We start from the raw sequence: 20,522 nt of genomic DNA, 5'->3' as shown, positions 1-20,522 counted from the left end.
ATCTGATTTTCAATTGAATTCCTCTTTAATTGCATAACGACCAGTGTCATTCACATTCTTACCCACCTTTTTGCCAAGAAAAAGAAATTCACGTAGCTAATTCTCATTGGTTTTCTGGTGTCTTTTTATGAATTAAATACATTTTGATATTCATAAAACTGTTCTAGACCAATGTTGGTATACTATATCTATCACTTAAGATAATTACTTCCAGTGACCTGCATTCACAGTATGTGAAACAACAGGTTTTATCAAATGTCCATACTATCAATCAAATTTATTTTGCATAGTCAATCAAATACATTTTTATAGCGCCTTTCATGCCAAGGCATCCCAAAGTGCTTAAAATACTAATTTAATATTAATTTAAATCCAGACTTTCTAAAGATACAACCATCATTAGTGCAATTACTTAGAGGTTCAGAATGTATGCAAAAGGCATTAGCACTATATTCCAGTTACTGGGGATGTGCATGCCCTGTGAGTGATAATTAAGCTTGTAATACTGGAATAAGGTAAAACGGAAAATTAGACACCTCTGTTTCATTTGGGTTGTCTTTCTTAAAGTTTATTTTACATTAATTTCAAGAAGAAAAAAATAAATAATTTGGGCAGTTTTGTTAATCACTGGCCCTAAAAAAACTATAAATAAATAAATACAAAACTTACAGGCAAGCACTTGCACTGTATGTTGTCTTCTGATGTGAACCATGGGAAAGTGTCTGGGTCATGCCTCCCAGCTGGCCTGGCAAAACTCTCTTGTCCACCACATAGCCAGTGGTTCAACTTCTTCAAAACCATTAGTGAGATCATGGTGCATTGAACGATGAACTGACTGCAGGTCAGTTGACCATGACATAATATAATGAAGACAGAATTTGTGTGACTTAAATTAAGTGTGTCTTCACAACTCCTACTATTGTCTCCACAAAACTACTATTTATTCATGCTTATTGTCACCATATAATTTAATTACTGAAACAGAACAAATGCTCTTCATCCCCTGTCTACCTCACCGGGATAATGTAAGCCTGCACAGTGTCAAATAAAACACAGTAGTGGACACCCATACAAAACCAAAGAAATGACAAAACAAACAAACAGTAGTTAGAGTGGGTTTAGAGTTGTGGTTGAAGAGTGGTGGTCAGTAGTTTGTGATGCTATAGATTAAGTTTGAATGAACCCACTGCCCTTCAGTTCTGCTGAACTGCTGTGGGGAATTTTGAAGGAACATACTGGACATTTTAGATTGGAGAGAAAATCCTGGGGCCAATCAGTTAAAAGGAAGCAGTAGTGATGGGCTGAATGACCTCCTCACTTTTCTATTGTTCTTATGGTCTTTAAAACCTGTAGCATTCTGTAATATCGATTCCTCACTTTAAAGGACAAAGTGAATCATTGTATTAATAAAACTAACCTTGATCTCACTGTCATACACTTTGTTTGTCTCAAATTCGTAGTTAGAAAATAGCACGTTTTAGCAAATTTCGCAAAACGGTGGTTCAGGCAGAGAACTCACTTTTAAGCTAGATTAAAATCGTAAACAACACGTCCAATGATCAGCTAGAAAGGGCTTTATATGTTACTTCAATCCATTCGTCCCTGCTGTACGTCAGAGTTCGCCTCTTCCTCCACAGCCTCCACCTGTTTAATCGGACTTGTCTAAGGGGGAGGGCAGCTATCCTGCTCCTCTGCCCATGGCTTCCCTACAGTCAGCCTCTCCATGATCAGCAAACTAAATTATGGGCAGGGGTACCTTGAAGGGCAAGGCCAAAGGCCAAAGATGTAATGAAAATATGTATAATGTAGTATTTGTTGTCTACGCTTTAATAAATATACTCTATTGCATATAGTTTTCCTGACTGAACCAAAGGACCCGTGATTATTTTTTAAACGAGGGAAGTTTGTCAGTTTTTTAAATATAATTAATCTCATACAGCATCTTACCAGGTCAAATTTGGAATTTGGCAATTTTGTGGTAGGCCATTTAATTTTGTGCTTAAATGGTAACAGTTAATCATGTTGAAATTGCGCAGTAGAAATAATCGCTGGGGGTGATACTCCGGTTGATTAGATTAATTCTCAAATGTTATTGTCATAAAAGGTTCCCATGAGCAACTCATTTCTCTGCTGAGCTACTGCTGCTGTTTAACTTTTGTCAAGGGAGGTAAGCAACTTGGGAAAGTTAATGTAAAAGAGATCAATTTTTTTTTCAAATGTTTTAACAGTATTTAAACCATGTTGGTATTTAATTTTAAATATAAAATACAGCAAAGATAATGCTGCTTTAGAAGAGAAGGGCACTGCTGATACAGCTCAGCCAGTCAGTTTATGATACCGGTAATGTGTTTCTTTACATGTTGGAACTAAGAAACAGCAGCAAAAGAAAGCAATAACCTTTTCAAACATTAAAAGTAACAATAATCTCTTCTTTGTGTAAACCTTTTTCCACCATAACAGTAATTGAAGTATGTGTGCAATAACAAAAAACATAACAAAAACATTGCGCCACCCTATAAAATACCAGACACTGTAAATAAATACATCGATACATACATAAATACATAAATAAAACCTTGTTTCCCATCTCTACACATGCACACACACACACACACACACACACACACACACACACTGTTTTCAGCGAGTTCTGTGCTTTGCCTGCATGATTTGTAATTGCTGGAATCAGATGAGTAACACATAATTATAAGAGTCATTTGTTTTTCTCAAAAACAGTAAACATGTATTTCACTTCCTGTCCATTCTGGCTTTATTGCCCTTTCTGTCTATAAAATGAGATAAAGAACATATTTTAGTTTGGGGTCTCAATTTAGCCCCCAATGGAGTCCACATCACAAAACCACCATGTGATTTGATCTATTTGGAACTGGACCTTTGCAGACAGTCTCCAAAAGACAGGCAAAGGATTTGATGGGCATGGAGACTACAGCTAAAAAAAAATCAAACTCAGTGTTTGTAGTAAATAGTTCAAAAAGGCTGCAATAAGGAGCCAGATGGAACACAGTGACAGAGAAAATGCGCCTAACTGGGTGCCAGAGAATCCTACACTGGCGGACTTGAGAGAAACCTAATTTGTCTAACACAGGTACCTTCTATTTGCCATGTCAAAAACAGTGTTACGTTCTGACTACTTCCTCTACCCGCATTGGGTTGCTTCCAATAAGGCAGCCCATGTCACACAATATTAAAATAAATACTAATTATATACTGTACAGCAGATAAACTGCTGAGCCCATTAGAGGATTAACGAAATTATCCCCCAGCTGGCTAAAGGTGCCATCCCAAGCGACCACCGTAGCCAGGGGATCCCTATCTATCCATGCTGGGGGTGCTTCCTAGAATGGATAATCTGACAAGTGGAAATGGTATATAACCACCTACTCTCTTTAGACCTTTCAAAAGCCAAAAATGGAATGGATATAAAGTTTAACATGTAAAAAGGAAAACATAACAGTACCTTAAATAGAAGAGGCTGCTCTATGGTAGTATGAAGCAAGCTGGAGATTCAGAAACTAGGGCAGCAAATGACTGCAGGGCAGCTGTGCATGAGTATAGATTTGTACAAAAATAATGCTTGTCTTGGAACTTGCTACCTGCTTACAAAGGCCCCATTTGCAGACCTATTTGAAGCCTACATATTTGGTCTCTTGTATAACATTTTTTGTACGGAAAAAGATGAATAGTTTATATTGCCACTGTTTAGACCACTACATTTGGAGTATTAAAAGGGACATATCAAACTGTTAAGCAACACATAAAAAGACTAAAAAGTGATTTGGTGGCTTTAATTTTAATTTTTTTAAAAATCATTTCAAAATCTGTCTGTTTGTTAGTAGATGGGTTTAGTTTTGTCTTAGTCTTTGTCCAGTAGTGCTCTAGCACAATGAGCTGTAAGTGGCAGTAAGTGGCTGATTTTGCAACCACATAGCTAAGTGATTTTGAAGCACAATAACAGTTTTTCTTCTGGAAAATTGTGCAGTTAAAAAAAAAAACTGACCTAATGTCGCTGGTGACAAATCTTATTTCACAATCGAGCAACACATTAAAGGTGTAGCTATTTATTTATTCCTTTCAAAGTCTGTGCTATAACATCATAAAAGCATGAGTACATTTTACAAAAACATTTTGTGAAACCATGGTAAAGCATAGAGAAGTGTTAAAACCATGGTCAATGGTAGAATATAGCAAAGTACACTGTTTCCTAATTACAACCATATCAATTTTATAAAAAGAACAATGTAAAAGACTAAAAGTAATTTATAAAAATAACAATTTAGACCCGTTTGTACCAGCAACTAACATCCATGTCTCAGTAATGGAAAAAAATCGTGCATCTTGACATTTCAACACAAGATCAATTATCTCAGGATCTCAACATGAAGGTTGGAAATATTGATATCATGAGATTGTGATCTTATTTATTTTATTTTTTTGTATTGTCCTTAATGAGCCACCATAAAAACAACATTGCATCTACAATGAATGTACTATAACACCAGTTGTCGATTTGTGTTTTACTAAACACAGGAACAGCCACACTTTGAATAGCATCTGTTGTATAAGGACTAATATTTCAATAATTGCATAGAATAACTGAATAGCAATGGTTTTTGTATAGTTAGTTTATGGTTTAATGAAAGGTTTGAATTAGGTTTAAGCTCCTGGAGCATTTGGAGCAAGACAAATCTATTTTTGATGCAACAGGGACATAGAATACAGTAGCCTATGTTTAGTTTCGACTTTAAATAAAGCTTTTTATTATTACATTGGAATAATAATTCATTATTAATTTTAAATGTGTTCCTGCAGATGATATAATGCAGATATGTTTGACCTTTTGGGAGGGAACAGAGGTTACCATTTCATAGCATAGAAATAAAAGAAGGGAAGAAAACACGTATTTTCTAATTTATTAATTGAAGGATCTCGCCCAGATATGTATGTAATTAGAAGGATACAATAAAGAGGTATACTAGAAGTATACAAGTCCATTTGTTGTTGTGGGTGGGCTATAGGCTAGATTGCTTTTACATTTTAGAGAAATAATAGGTAGTTTCATAATTCATTCTATTATATGATACATTATGTTTGCGTTGTTGATCCAGGTAGTGAATGCATTTAGAGGCAACAGAAAAAGTTATATATATATATATATATATATATATATATATATATATATATATATATATATATATATATATATATATTCCAACATTCCAACTGTAGGCCATATTTCCATCTTCAGCAATTGTTTGAGTGCAGCAAAAAAAAAAAAAAAAAAAAACACAGTTTATGCAGAATGTTTGTTTTCCTATATTATGTTTTGCGACGGGAACATTTTAAAATAATTATATATTAAATTATTAATAAAATATATAAAGATATCTTTAAACAAATGAACAATGAATATCTCAGCTAAATATGTATGAAATATCTTTCATGCAATGCCTACAAACTGTCACTCAACAACGGAGCATTTATAAAACTTATTACAGAATTTGTAGCATCCAATATAGAAAACCTCTCTAACCCAGCATTGAATACAGTACCTAGGAAAAGGGTATACAATATAAATACAAACTATTTTAACACTTTGAAAAACTCCATTACAGTACATACAGGAGGAGTACTGGTCAGGTATAACATGTAATTCAAAGATAGTATTCATTTTAATTGTACTATCCATTATGTAAACTGCAGATATACCATACCCATGGGACATTTGTGTACATGCAATATACTTGATTATTAATTTAGAAAATGCCAGACTGCACAATCAGGGGCTCGTTTCTGTATGCACTTACGATATCGCATCGGGCAAGTATGATGTCGGGAGCAGAATATACGATAGAATTAGCGTTTCTATATAACGTCACTCACATTACCTGATTGTATTACTTGTAGTATTCTATCGACACCAACTTACTTGGTGTATAAATACGACAGGTAGATCTCACAGCCTAGTTTCGAACATTCAGAAACATGGCTGCTCTAATGCATGCAGTGTATTTAAAGCATAAACAGAAATATTTATAATGACAGAGCGCATCGGCTCATAGGAATTTTAATAGAAAATGTGTGCACCGCATTTTTGACATAGTTTCGGGTGAATAAATTACTGCCAAGCACTGTTTGTAAAATATTTTTTACATTACATTCATTGAACATCCAGATAATATCCGACCACCGATAATATCCGACCAAAAAATCTCATTATTAGAAATGTGGTGGCTAAGTGGCCGGACGCCACACATGATGCATTTATTTGGTCAAATTATGAAGTCATGGAGAGGAGGGTGGCTTCCAATGTGGCTGATTGTTGGGTGACAGTGGATATCCCCTTCTTCCTTATCTTCTAGTGACCACACCTACATCAAGAGCAGAGGAGGAAGACAACTTTGACCATTGCAAAACTAGACAGGTCATTGAACGGTGCATAGGTTGTCTCAAAATGTGCTTTAGAGCTCTACGCAAATCTAGCGGCGCTCTACAATATTCCCCAGAAAGATGTGTGACGATCATAATAGCTGCATGCGTTCTTCATAATATTGCCCAGCAGAGTATTATGGCAATAGTACTTAGTTCAACAATATCCTCCACTGGGCTGCATTCTGCTGGGGCTTGTGATATTGAAGTATCACATCCTCCTGAAACACCCTCAGTAATTGAATCCCCCTCTCTTCAAAATAGAGAGTGGGTAGGAAGGTGATGGGCCTCCACAGGTTTTCTCACTGTCACGCTTCCACTGCTGGTGCTTTTTGTGGATCAGACTGCTATAGCCAGTCCCTTTGTTTTGTCTGCAACCATGTTATACCCCTCGCTTCACTAACTCAACTCATTCTGTTTGCAATTTCGGTCCATTTTTTTTTCTTTTTGGACATAGTCGTTACACGGTTGTTCAGTCTTGAAAATAACAAATCCTTATTACTTTCGACTTCTTCTAGAAGTACCTGCAAGCTAGCCCTGCTGAAATGCTTCCTTTCACCTGCTGTTCGAGATGCTGTTCTCATCATCTCCTAACACACCCAACAACTTCCCTGGTTAATTATGGTTTTTATATTGTGACTTCTAATGTGTCACATGTGTTCTGATACATGTAATAATTAGTCAAGGCAACGCAATGCTGTGTTTATGGTGCAGTCACAGATGTTTAATTTACATGGGAATAAATTAAACATAGGGTAGATGGAAAATGGTAGTTTCCGTCTGTTACATGAGTAATGATTACGCAAATGTACTTTTCTAGACCATTCAAAATACATGGTATGCTTGTGCTGCGTAATTAATACATTTTCAGATAATACAGCATTGCTAGCCAACATTGCTAGAAACACGACACGTCTGCACTTCGTGTCTTGTGGGGGGGTAACCAAGCACTAGAGTGAATTTGGATTAGTTGCTACTGTAAGCATCAATATTATTATTTTGATTATTTATGCATTTCCAGCTTCTTTCTCTGATCCAGCTGCATCCACAATATTTAAAGCTGCTTCTTCACAGGACAGATGCACACAAGCTTTGTGAGTACTGTGTTTTTAGTCGATTTGATTACATGTAGGCCCTTAATCACATGCTGTGGATGACCACAAAACTGACAAGCAAAAGATGACCGTCTTAGTACATCTTATTGCCAATGCAATGCCATCGCCAACCTCTAAATCAGGGGTGTCAAACTCCAGTCCTCGAGGGCCGCAGGGTCTTCTGGTTTTAATTCCAACTTAAGCTCTCAATTAACATAATTGATCTAATTAATTGTTGAATTTGACATATTTAATATTTTTCAATGTCTTTTACAGTTGATGATTTTAAAAATGCACTTGATTCAAGGTACACTACCTATGAAACATTTTGAGGCCTGAAGAGAAGTGTTAAATGTGTCCAATTAATCAAATCCTTAGACCAATTAAGTAACTGAGAGCTCGAGTGCAACAAAAGCCAGAAGACACTGCAGACCTTCACAACTGAGTTTGACACCCCTGCTCTAAATTGCCCCTGTCACATAAAAAAGATGATATACAATTGTCCTTTAAAGGAAGGAAGGAAAGCAACCCATATAAAACATGTTAGTTAGAGGAAGTTGAGGGTATGATGCCCTAGATCAGTGGTTTTCAACCCTGGGTATCCACTATGTCTGCTGGTTTTCATTCCAACTGAGCTCTCAATTACTTAACTAGACTCTTAATTGAACTGATACTTTGCTTAATTAGACCTTTTTAATTGTTTTCAGCTCTTAAACAGTTGCAGAGTTCAAGTTACTTATAACATATTATAGCTAACTTTGAATCTGCAACTGTTTAAGAGCTGAAAACAATTAAAAAGCTCTAATTATGGAAATTATCATTTCAATTAAGGGTCTAGTTAAGTAATTGAGAGCTCAGATGGAATGAAAACCAGCACTGTGGGCCCCCAGGACCAGGGTTGAAAACCACTGCCCTAGATAACTGCAAGATGTACAGAGAGAGGTCTGTATTTCAAGGCCTACAGGGGATAGAAGAATATTAAAATGCCAATGAAGTCAATATAAGGCCTCTGTATCTATCAAAGAAGTTCATGTTAGATTTATAGGCTGCCACTTCAGTTTATTGGGATATTTAAAAAGGATGACCCACTTTAATAAAACAAAAAACAAAGTTAGCATTCAAGCAAAGTTCCCATCAGTCATTGGGTTCTTACCAACAGCCATTGGGCATTTCAGAGTATAACCTTACATTATTTTAGTTTATTAAAACTAAAAGGCTAACCATACTGTATAGTAGCAAACATGGAATTTTTGATAAACATGTTACCGTTGTATTTTGTATATTCTACCAAAGCAGTGGCTTTCAGAAATAAATGAAAATATTATTTTGAGGACGTACTGCCCTGGCTGCATGGAACTCAGAGACTATTTATCAAGTCTGTTTTGGTAAATTAAATACAGTTTGATTATTCTTTAAACTTTTTAAAGAGGTTGTTAAGAAATCCAACAACAGTTTCATGAATGTCATATTTTACAAAATGAATCAAGACAGTATATAATAACCAACTCAGAAGTAACTGTTAAAGTTATGTGAACAAGGCCCCCTAAATTGTAGTTTAGATATGACTAAACAAAAGTTGTTTTTTTTTGTTTGTTTTCTGAGAAGAGTTATGTTACTGTAAATGCACTGCAGTAAATCAGAAAATACTCTTTAAAAGTGTTTCATTCGTCTGATTATTAAGGCATTAAATGTAAAGTGAGCTAAATGATGATTGTAAAGTGTGACAATATACATTAATAAACATTTGAGAGGCAAAACAAATGAATATATTCTCAAAACTGTTAAAAAAAAGATATCAACTGACCACTTCCAGTGAGGATACTTGAGCATACATACTATACTATAGTGAAAGATCAAATACTGTGGCTAATAGTGTTGCTGTTTAAAGACTCTCTAAAGGCTGGCTGTTCTTGTTTAAATGCACCAGTATATAGTGTTTAGAGTTGTCATGGTTGCCATTGTCAACAATCAAACATGATTTTTAGTTTTGTTTTGTTTTGTTTAGATGATATACAAAATTATACTGTAGTTACGAAAATATGGATAATTGTTTAATTGTTTCCCTGGTTAGGAGCTTTGTATTGCAGTAGTACATTTAATCATAAACATTAATAGTGGTTTAAATCGATTAAAAGATGAATCGATTAAATATTTTCGTTCATCCATAAATTAAATATAATTATGGTAAATAAACGCTAAATACAAACATCAGTTCAAAATTATGAATGCATAGAACAACAAATATTTTTTTTATTTGATTATTAAAAGTTTTTATTTTAATTAATGGTTTGGAGTATTCTACAATTCCACATCATAAAGGATTTACATGTGCTAAATCAAATGTTCACATACACCGGTTAATCAAATAAAAGAAAACAGAAAGATAAAAAAACTTGCATACATCTACTTTGTTTATCATCTACAGGCCTTATCATTCATCGCTTTTTTGGCTCCCACCCTCCCCTGCCTCCACCTGGTACCGGGACTTGTCTAGGAAGGTGGCCTCGGGTGCCACTTGTCCTGCCCGCTGGCACTAGTTGTAATCTAATTCATATATTTAATTCATTATAGGTTTGCCAGCACAGGGAGGCTAACGCGCTCCAATGGGCAAGGCCATGAGCCAAATTCAAATAACATCATCATTTTACGGGCATGTTTATCTGTCAATTCAATAAATCATTCATTTCATTCCATTGGTGGTTCTCTTCTTTTCTGAAACTGTATTTTCAAATCTGTATTACATTTTGCTTAGTTAAGTAAGTAGTGTTAAGTAAGTAAATGTATTAAAAACATAATTTATTTAAGCAATAGAACCCCATTACTGTCTGCTAATTAACCACGTCTAGAAGGTAAAAGGGCTATCTACTAAAATAATGCCTGATAAAAGGGGGTTTATTGGGATTATAAACTTGTAACACATAGTAGTGCTTCCACCAGTATTTATGGTGATTCCTATAGCGAGAGTAGAATGTACCCCTTTATGGATGCTCTACGTATGTTTGTTTATTTATTCGATTACGCAAAAATGTCAAAACAAACAACGGTAGAAGATTATCTCAATGTAATTTTTTGTCTGTTTGTTGCCGGTGTCGGTGGGGGTGTCAGGGTCAGTGGGTCAGGGTTAGATTTTCCTTATAATTTACATGGGGAACATGTCGAGTGTTGGGTGACGCATATTTCGCAGGCATTAGCCAAAATGTTTGTCATTCGCCAAAACAATTTCTTATTTCTTCAGGCTTTTATATAAACATTATTATATATTTGTTTCATTGTATAACTCACATTTAAAATCAATTATTGTACTATGAATCATTCATTTGATCTTCTTGGGATTCTTCATTAATGTTTCCAAATAAATTTGCAGTTCCCTGTGTCTTTTTCATGTGTGTAGTTTTTACTGTGCTTTATCATGAATGTCTAGGCTTTCAATAATGTTAGAAGTTATGCCTTTGAAATGAAAAAGAAAATATATATCTAAGAAACTTTGTTGAATCAATGGTGTTTACCCTATCATAGTTATGTGTGTGTGTTCTGCAAGCCTCACTCTCCCATCTCACCCCAGGGCCTTGAGATCTGTATGCATTCTCATATCATATTGGTCCCTATTCACAAAGCTCATGATTTATTTAAAAAAAATGGTAATCAAAGTCTGTGTTTATGAGTAAAATCCAATATGATATTCATTACACTGTTCTGTTTAGAACTGATTTGCATTTCTAAAACAATACCATTTTCTAATCGTTTATTCGTATTATACTACATGTATGTACATGTATTTACCATTCATTTATGGTCACAATTTAGTTTAGGGATCAATTTAAAAACATCTAAAAAGGTGTTCACCATTATTTACATGGGATATCAGTTTATTAGAATAATGCTTGAATATTCCATGAGTACTGTGATGTTGTTTGTAAAATATATTATTTGCTTGTTTTTCACTAATTAGTAATTACTGTATAGATGAGTATGTATGATACATTACTGTTTAATCACCCGTGTTATTTAAGCGCTAACTACAGGGACAGGCATCGGTGATCTTTATGGCGTTTTTTTATCAAAACTGCACCGTGTCGACAGGTTTGAAATCCTATTGAAAGTGAATGGCAAAGAGATGCTACTTGGAATATAATACAACAAAAAAAGTTAACTATACATTTTAAACTGCAATGTATTACATAACGCCTTGCATTTTGTTCTATTTGATATCATTATCTTACCATGTATTTACCATGTACTTATGGTCAAACTTTAGTTTAGGCATTTGTAAAAAAATAAATAAAAAATAAGTGTTTCTACAAGAAAATAAGTGGATGCTAGAAATGTGATATTAAAGTTCAATTATTAACAAGAAAGAACTATAACAGTTTGATGGCAGATTATTAGTATAAAGCGTATATTATTGTTTTCTTATTATTTTTATTACATTTTCTAATCACTCTGTATTGCTATAGCATATTATTAATACCTGTCTAATATTGTTTGCAATATTATTTATAATAGCACATTATTGATTGTTTGTAACATATTCTTCACATCTAAAGTGTCACCTAATTGCAGTTCCAGTATAATGATATGGTTTCTGTATTGTCTTTAACTGTAGTTGTATAGAACTGCACTCAAAAATAAACAAATCCAATGTCATTGTCATTGAATTTTAGTTTATTCTAGTATTCCTAAATTCAGCACTATTAAGTGTTTAATAGTTATGGATAACTCTATATGGTGTACAACTTTACAACTTTGATGGTGTGAGGTTACAGAAATCTGTATGAATGTATGACAGTTCAGAGGCTTTCGAGATCAGTGTAAACTTACCCCCTCCGTCCTTTTTTTCTGAAAAAACAGAAGATGACAAATGTAAATGTCTTCTAACACAGTCAGGTGTGCTTTATGTTCTTTCTAAAAACATGTAAAGTAAGAAGGTTGTAATGAACATCTTGTAATATGTATTTATAGCTTTGACACATGAGCAGTTGCTGTTTCGTTCAGAACAAATAAACGGGCCCACTTTGTTTAAATTAGGCCATAAATGAAAGTATTTCTGCCTGTGACAGATAACAAAAATGATTCATCTCAATATCTCTTTCCGATGACTTATTTAAAATTAGTAATAAAATGAAAACTAACCTAATGCCAACAAATAATATGTAATTTGTAACGCATATAAATAGTATATTTTCACATTCAAGTCATCACAAAGCCGCGCGAGAAGACTTTACCACAAGATGCTGAAGCTCAGGTCAGCCCAATTTTATACAGGGAACTCAAAGTGACCCACTGAGACGCAGAAAACTGTGAAGATGCTGGAGGGAAGTCGACACATCTGTAACTTTAAACACTCAATCATATGATATCATATCATATGATACATAGGGGCATATTTTAACATATCGTAAACGCATTGATGAAAAACTTTTGTTAAAATGTATGTCTAAATATATAACTGCATTTATTTTTCATACATTACAAAAGGTAAAGAGACACAAGCATAGAAGGAAATGATTCTGGATTCACAGTCTTTGGGCAACCAAAATGTTAGACTCTCCTGGGTTATTTGAAATGCTCACAATTTCATCTGAATTACACTTGAATAATACACACAAACACACCAACACTAACAGGTTTCATAATTAAGACACAAACAAAGTATCTCAATCAACTCATTGAACATTCATAAGTACTCCAATGTTTTACTGGTCTAATTGCATCAGTACCGAACTAATTACTCTTAATTTTGTTTTAGTAACACATTATACATATGGCAGGAGGAAATCTAAGTGACCTGCTATACTTTGGTGTCTATGGGTACAATATGTAGAAAAAGCAATAAAATCCACTAACATCAACTCTACAGTAGCTACTATTATCAGTCTTACTCCCCATTCAACCCCCTTCTCTTTACAAACTTACAAACTTTCATCTGAAATGCTCTCATGCTTGGTTATAAGTTGTTTTTAAATACAGTAAAATAAAACTAAAAGTTCACCATTCAATACATGTCTAAACCCTGTTTATTGTGAGCAATTATTTTGGTTGTTTCTGGCGGCTTTTTTTTTGACAGTTTTTGGAAACCCTCTTTATAGATTGTAACATACAGTATAAAGCCAAGCAAAGCAGTTAATGTTACCCGACACGTTTTTTCTTCAATAACCTGAATTATTTGTGAAGCACAGAATAGCACAGAAATGTAGGTGCAGACTTACCTTGTCCTTGTATAACATTGACCATTACTGCATATCTTTTAAATGTAGGGGAATATCTTCTGAAAAGAAATCCATGAAGTCCAGTTTATATAACTAATCCAGTCCAGATTGCTTAGATTTCTAATCAAGAGCACTGAAGAACCATTTGGTTGTGCAGCTCTCTCTCTCTCTCTCTCTCTCTCTCTCTCTCTCTCTCTCTCTCTCTCTCTCTCTCTCTCTCTCTCTCTCTCTCTCTCTCTCTCTCTCTCTCTCTCTCTCTCTCTCTCTCTCTCTCTCTCTCTCTCACACACACACACTTTGGGTTATTTTAGTTTCCTGACGACATTTTTCTGATAAAGGACAGACAACATTTTGGCTCCTTGTGAGCTAAAACAGACCACAGGCTTGTAAAATAGACAAATAATGTCATAGCCCCCTCATATACAGTACGCTTTATTTTACTCTATTGTCAGTCAAGAGTCGTGAGTCGTCTAATACCGCTACTGTAAATAAAACAAAACTATAGCCTGTATTTGGATGCATTACATCTCAGGAGATCTGTTCTGCTTTAAAGGGATATTTTAGGAAAGTGTAATTTCTTACCATTTTAATACCCTATTATGTGTGTGTACAATTCTCTATCGCTGTGTAATTTCTATCCTGTCCACTGACTTGGAGGATCTTGTGAGAGCGACTCCATCAAGACAGAGGGGTACCTTTAGGACAAATAATATGAACAATGAGCACTAGTGTTGAATTTTGGAATGTTTCATACTGTTAGTTTTAAGGCTGAAATTGAATGCCAGAAGAATCAGTTGAGGAGTTGTAGGACACGGGCCCATGATAATCAATAGCAGCTTTAACTGACTGAGGATGTGGTTTGGGTAGCAATCTAATCAATTCCAATGGTAGGGAAGTGATTCTATAATTACAGTGTATTACACTGAAACATTCACAAAGGTCAATGCACATAAGCAGACACAGCTAACACAATTTAAAACAGCAATTTAAGTGCATATGTTATATGTTCCGTATATGGTATTGTCTATTGTACTGAAAAAAGAAAAACCCCTATTAACGTTTTGAAACTTGAAAATGTCACATTTACACTGTGAATATATATATAGATTTTAATAAGCTGTGTTTGCCTACGTTTAGAAATAAATAGTGGAAAAGTTAACTAAATAATCTTCAGTAGCACCGCAATGGTTCTGTTCAAAACTGCAATGGTTTAATACAAGTCAATACAATTGAAATCCCAGTATGCCTTCGTATCAGGACTTGGCATTATAGGTTCCAAACATATTGTGTGGTCAAGATTCTGTGGACCCTGATGAGGTTTCTTCTGGGTAATAAATAGGCAATATTAATGGCATCTCACTGGTACCAGTGTGGAGTAGTGGTTAGGGCTTTGGACTCTTGACCAGAGGGTTGTGGGTTCAATCCCCAGTGGGGGACACTGCTGCTGTACCCTTGAGCAAGGTACTTTACCTAGATTGCTCCAGTAAAAACCCAGCTGTATAAATGGGTCATTGTATGCAAAAATAAATAATAATAATGTAATTGTATGTAAAAATAATGTGGTATATTGTAAGTTGCCCTGGATAAGGGCGTCTGCTAAGAAATAAATAATAATACTATTACTTAAACTTTAATTCATTTTGCTAAATAGTAGATACTTACAAAATGAACTTAATGACCTTTAAAACAACAAAAACACTATTCAGATATACAGTACTGTGCAAAAGTTTTAGGCAGGTGTGAAAAAATGCTGTAAAGTAAGAATGCTTTCAAAAATAGACATGTTAATAGTTTATATTTATCAATTAACAAAATGCAAAGTGAGTGAACAGAAAAGAATTCTACATCAAATCAATATTTGGTGTGACCACCCTTTGCCTTCAAAACAACATAAATTCTTCTAGGTACACTTGCACACAGTTTTTGAAGGAACTCGGCAGGTAGGTTGGCCCAAACATCTTGGAGAACTAACCAAAGTTCTTCTGTGGATTTAGGCAGCCTCAGTTGCTTCTCTCTCTTCATGTAATCCCAGACAGACTCGATGATGTTGAGATCAGGGCTCTGTGGGGGCCATACCATCACTTCCAGGACTCCTTGTTCTTCTTTACGCTGAAGATAGTTCTTAATGACTTTCGCTGTATGTTTGGGGTCGTTGTCATGCTGCAGAATAAATTTGGGCCAATCAGATGCCTCCCTGATGGTATTGCATGATGGATAAGTATCTGCCTGTACTTCTCAGCATTGAGGAGACCATTAATTCTGACCAAATCCCCAACTCCATTTGCAGAAATGCAGCCCCAAACTTGCAAGGAACCTCCAGCATGCTTCACTGTTGCCTGCAGACACTCATTCGTGTACCGCTCTCCAGCCCTTCGGCGAACAAACTGCCTTCTGCTACAGCCAAATATTTCAAATTTTGACTCATCAGTCCAGAGCACCTGATGCCATTTTTCTGCACCCCAGTTCCTGTGTTTTCGTGCATAGTTGAGTCGCTTGGCCTTGTTTCCACTTCGGAGGTATGGCTTTTTGGCCGCAAGTCTTCCATGAAGGCCACTTCTGACCAGACTTCTCCGGACAGTAGATGGGTGTACCAGGGTCCCACTGTTTTCTGCCAATTCTGAGCTGATGGCACTGCTGGACATCTTCCGATTGCGAAGGGAAGTAAGCATGATGTGTCTTTCATCTGCTGCAGTAAGTTTCCTTGGCCGACCACTGCGTCTACGGTCCTCAACGTTGCCCGTTTCTTTGTGCTTCTTCAAAAGAGCTTGGACAGCACATCTGGAAACCCCTGTCTGCCTTGAAATTTCTGCCTGGGAGAGACCTTGCTGATGCAGTATAACTACCTTGTGTCTTGTTGCTGTGCTCAGTCTTGCCATGGTGTATGACTTTTGACAGTAAACTGTCTTCAGCAACCTCACCTTGTTAGCTGAGTTTGGCTGTTCCTCACCCAGTTTTATTCCTCCTACACAGCTGTTTCTGTTTCAGTTAATGATTGTGTTTCAACTACATATTGAATTGATGATCATTAGCACCTGTTTGGTATAATTGTTTAATCATACACCTGACTATATGCCTACAAAATCCCTGACTTTGTGCAAGTGTACCTAGAAGAATTGATGCTGTTTTGAAGGCAAAGGGTGGTCACACCAAATATGGATTTGATTTAGATTGTTCTTCTGTTCACTCACTTTGCATTTAGTTAATTGATAAATATAATCTATTAACATGTCTATTTTTGAAAGCATTCTTACTTTACAGCATTTTTTCACACCTGCCTAAAACTTTTGCACAGTACTGTATGTGTACGGTACTTTGAAGTCTCTTTGTCATGCACACGTTGAACACGTTTTCAGGCCTTTACTGTACACTGCCAGACATTTTAAGCACTAGAGAGCACCTGTCACTCAACTGTATGTCTAACTTAAATTTGTGTTTCAGTCATTTTAAGCCTAGCAACTAGCTGACACTGGCACTTTGGCAAAGCCCAGAGTATTGTTTGGTTTCTGCTGCACCATAAAACCATTCCCCTGTATAACTAAAACTGGTATATTCCTTCCTTGTCTATTAAAAGTGAGAGCATGAGCAGTTTCCTGTCTAGCCTACAAGTGATTTGATATAAGCCGAGAGAGGAAAAGGCAGTTTCATCTCTTTCAAGTAACTGCGGACACATTGCATGAGCTAGAGCTTGTGTCATCTTGTTACAGTGACATAAGCACTAATAAGATTGGCTGTAGGTGGGCACACAAGACAGATGTTGCCTAATGTATTCGCCTGGAAGATGAATCGTAGAGTAACGCAACCCAAGACCCTGGAAGCTTTTCTAAAGTTGCCCTTCTTAAATTATTTTAAAATCATAATACACCAAATTATATGTGAATATATAGGAATGAACACATTGCACTGATCATTGATAGAGGTAAGATATTATTAAATATCTTAGCTAGCTGACACACTAATGTGTTTTGTTAATTCTCCATAGATTGTCTTTTCTCAAAGCACAACATTCCTGGCCCCTTTGGAAATATGCTATGTGATGGCAATTCATGCAAATGAGGGTAATACACAGCATAGGTGATCACAAGCTATAAGATACTACACTCCCAAGACACAGCTGCTTCACTCAGGAGATATGCAGTACATAGAAATGCAGCAGTTTAGCTCTGGGGGATATGTTATTTTTTTATCTGAAAAGATGTGTAGCAGCCTGTAATTTGCAACACCTGGAGCATATGTTTAATATTGAAACCAGATTGAGACAAAGCTTTACAGTATTTTAGGGTATGAAGAAATATAAGGGGGGGGGTGCAATTTTGTAATTGTTGGTAATTTAAATTTTGATGGCATGAGGTGAAGAGGGGGAAATGACCAATTGTAAATGGAGGGAACCTTTCTTGGTTACACAGGTTACCAACACCCCCCTTATAAAAGTTTACCAAGGTAATTTTAGTTTTCTCAAGCATTTACCATATTTACCATGTCTGCGCGTTGGAATTCTTTCACTATGCTTTATTAGACTTTACCATGCTTTTACTATGGTAAACTTTTATATGAAACCCCACCTCGGTTTGCTATTTTCCAACCACCCTGTTATCTATTATTAAAAAAAAGTTCCATGAGATGTGACGGTCTACTTGAGTGTTTTTTCAAGCCCACGCATTTATACACACATCCTGTTTAGTCTAAGGAAGTACTAGTATGTTTGTTTTGGCTGATATATGTTCGTCACATGTTTAACCTTTCTGCTGAGAGCTGAAATATTACCACAATTGTATAACCATCATCTTTTTTCATTTCATTTCCATCTGTATAATGCAACAAACAAGACCATGGGCTTCACAAGATAAATACTTGTGTGTAGAACTATTTACTACAACAACTTATTATATGTCAATACAAATTTACAAACATACATTTATAAACAAGATAATTTGGTATATACAGTGCTAAAATGCTGCCTGGGTTACCCGATGCATATTCACGGACAGTGGTTTATAACACTTTCAACATTTTGAATGTGTAATATCGTTCAGAATATATATATATATATATATATATATATATATATATATATATATATATATATATATATATATATATATATATATAAACAAAAACTGTTGCAATATTGGAAGTTGGCACATACTGAAGTACATGACCCAATTAGTGTAAACTTGATTTAAATAAAAGTCGAATTTGTCCTTTTTAGATTCAGAAAGAAAGAAAGAAAGATACTTTTTACAAACAGTATTTTATTTATTTGGCATTACATATTTAAATTGAAGCACTGGACTTGATCTAGGTCAGATTATCAGTTCAGTAGTACAGTTATTTCTTTACAACAAAAAATGGACATACAAGCAAGCTTGACTTAATATAGCTTGTCCTTTAATTTGCTCTGCTGGTTTACAGGTTATACATGGCGATGTAATAACTCTCTAACACACACACACACATTATCCTTGCAGGCCCTCCCTAGGGTTTTATCCATTTCAGTGATAAATAGCTATAAAGTGGTAGTGAATCCACCATACAAATGAGAATTAGAAATAAAACTGAATATGATTGGGGATATAGGGCTCTTTCTTGCACTCAAATACAGTGTTAAAGTAATTTCACCTGAATTGAGGAGCTGCTCTTCAGTTCTAGTATCCTGTAATACGTAGCATTGGCTAGATCAGTCAAACTGCCTTTCTAGAACTAAGAGCCAGTGCCACCTACCTTCCAGATGGTGTTGGTGTTTACTAAAATAAAGACAACTTGACTGATCTAGCCTACATTGCAGATGTCTATGGCAGCCAACTAGAAGTGAAGAACAGCACAAAAATCACAATAGGTGAGTGACTGCATACATCATAAAATGTAATAATAATAATTTAAAACTACTTCTTTATGCTCTCTATCATTCTCTACTGTTGTTTTTGCTTAGATTATTATTTAACATTTAATTAATTCAGTGGCTGAAAGGGATATTAGTTAGTGTTGAGAAAACACTAAAATGGCAGAATAGTGTCTTTCACAGGATACAGTAGATGGTGACATCGAAGATGACTAAATAGGGAATATCTACTGTATATACAGTATATATAATATTGTTAGAGCTTGGTTTTATTTCACTCCCATTTAATATCTTCATTTGTACAGGTACCTGGAATATGCTAAATCTTCCTTTGAAGGTTAAAGAAAAGGGCTTGTAACCAGGAGGTCCCTGGTTCAAATCCCACCTCAGCCACTGACTCATTGTGTGACCCTGAGCAAGTCACTTAACCTCCTTGTGCTCCATCTTTTGGGTGAGACGTAGTTGTAACTCTGCAGCTGATGCATAGTTCACACACCCTAGTCTCTGTAAGTCGCCTTGGATAAAGGCGTCTGCTAAATAAACAAATAAACAAATAATAATAATAATAATAATAATAATAATAATAATAATAATAATAATAATAATAATAATAATAATAACTTGTCAAGCATCTCTTGTAGCAGGTAATTGGTTTAAGACCTATTACAGATTTGAAAAGGTCTCAAATGCAGTTCAGAGGATAATTCATGCGAGCTTGATTGCATATCTCAATTATTATTATTATTATTATTATTTATTTCTTAGCAGACGCCCTTATCCAGGGCGACTTACAATCGTAAGCAAATAAATTTCAAGTGTGACAATACAAGTAATACAAATTACTTACAGTATGCAAAATAATGTTAATGCTAAGTTTCATAATTGGATAAGAAATCTTTAAAAAGTGTGACACACATGTGTACACCCCCACTGGTTCCC

At 35.3% G+C, this 20,522-nt stretch overlaps 1 protein-coding gene across 2 annotated transcripts in view; it reads right to left on the bottom strand.

Annotated features, from left to right (window-relative positions):
• LOC117410400 (tyrosine-protein kinase Blk-like) overlaps window positions 1-13,911 on the bottom strand; it is a 37,876-nt gene extending 23,965 nt beyond the window's left edge. Inside the window, exon 1 of one of the 2 annotated variants that reach the window (XM_034016904.3) lies at window positions 13,748-13,911. The gene's annotated coding sequence lies outside the window, so the exon portion shown is untranslated. Of the gene's footprint in view, window positions 1-12,359; window positions 12,379-13,747 lie in introns of those variants that run through there. The other variant, XM_059025598.1, reaches the window with a different exon arrangement.
• Between the last annotated feature and the right edge of the window lie 6,611 nt (window positions 13,912-20,522).

The sequence above is a fragment of the Acipenser ruthenus genome, chromosome 6, assembly GCF_902713425.1.
Source record: "Acipenser ruthenus chromosome 6, fAciRut3.2 maternal haplotype, whole genome shotgun sequence".
NCBI classification, from domain to species: Eukaryota; Metazoa; Chordata; class Actinopteri; order Acipenseriformes; family Acipenseridae; genus Acipenser; species Acipenser ruthenus.
The sequence above is the reverse complement of the archived record's forward strand: the minus strand, read 5'-3'. Positions and strand labels throughout refer to the sequence as shown.